Below are 792 nucleotides of genomic sequence, written 5' to 3'. Positions count from 1 at the left end.
GCGTTCCGTCCATATAAGCTGCGAATGCTCCGCATACCCAGGCCATTTGAGAGAATAAGTTCACGGGATAATTAATATAAACATGATTATAAGTTGATCCCTTGTCATTTGAAATGTAACTTAAAGCTTAACGAGTTAGGAATAAGTACGTACAATGATTTATTTGCCAAACAGGAGTAATTTTCTTTAAATCTACCAGTTGCAGTTGCTTCCGGGCGAGCGGATTCTCCGCAGCTTTCTCGCCTCCGCTCTATTGCTATGACTCGTCAGGATTATAGCGCGTTCTCAGTGTTTTGCTAGTCTGCGGCTGATTTCATGCGTGAGGTAAACTGTTCGCGAAGCGCTCGCCCAAGCGGAAAAATGTGCTGCTGCTGTCAGATCTTGATTGCCGAGGATCACATTGTGTTTGATGCAAAACCAACTCGACTAAATCAAAAGAAAAAAACATTGTAACTGTATATTTTTGTTTTCTCAAGCAAAGCAAATTTTAAAAGTCCACTGAAAACATATCTTCTTACATTTTTGGTCATAGACAACATATGTTGAAGATATAGGCTACGTTATTGTCAACGTTATTGCCTAAGCGGTAAAAAAAAAAAAAAATGTTTATAAAAACATGGGCTATATAAAATTTTAACGTTACTTTGCAATATTTAAAATATTTGTTGGTATTTTGTATGGTCTGTTATTAGTGTCATCTGGGTGGGAATTTTAACTCTTATTCACTGGGAATAAAAAAATCATTTAGCAGATGCAGAGACATATAGAGCGGGAGAATCTCTCTCTCTATAT

This window comes from Sinocyclocheilus anshuiensis, unplaced genomic scaffold (genome assembly GCF_001515605.1).
Source record: "Sinocyclocheilus anshuiensis isolate Anshui unplaced genomic scaffold, SAMN03320099.WGS_v1.1 scaffold475, whole genome shotgun sequence".
NCBI classification, from domain to species: domain Eukaryota; kingdom Metazoa; phylum Chordata; class Actinopteri; order Cypriniformes; family Cyprinidae; genus Sinocyclocheilus; species Sinocyclocheilus anshuiensis.
This window is presented reverse-complemented; position numbering follows the sequence as displayed.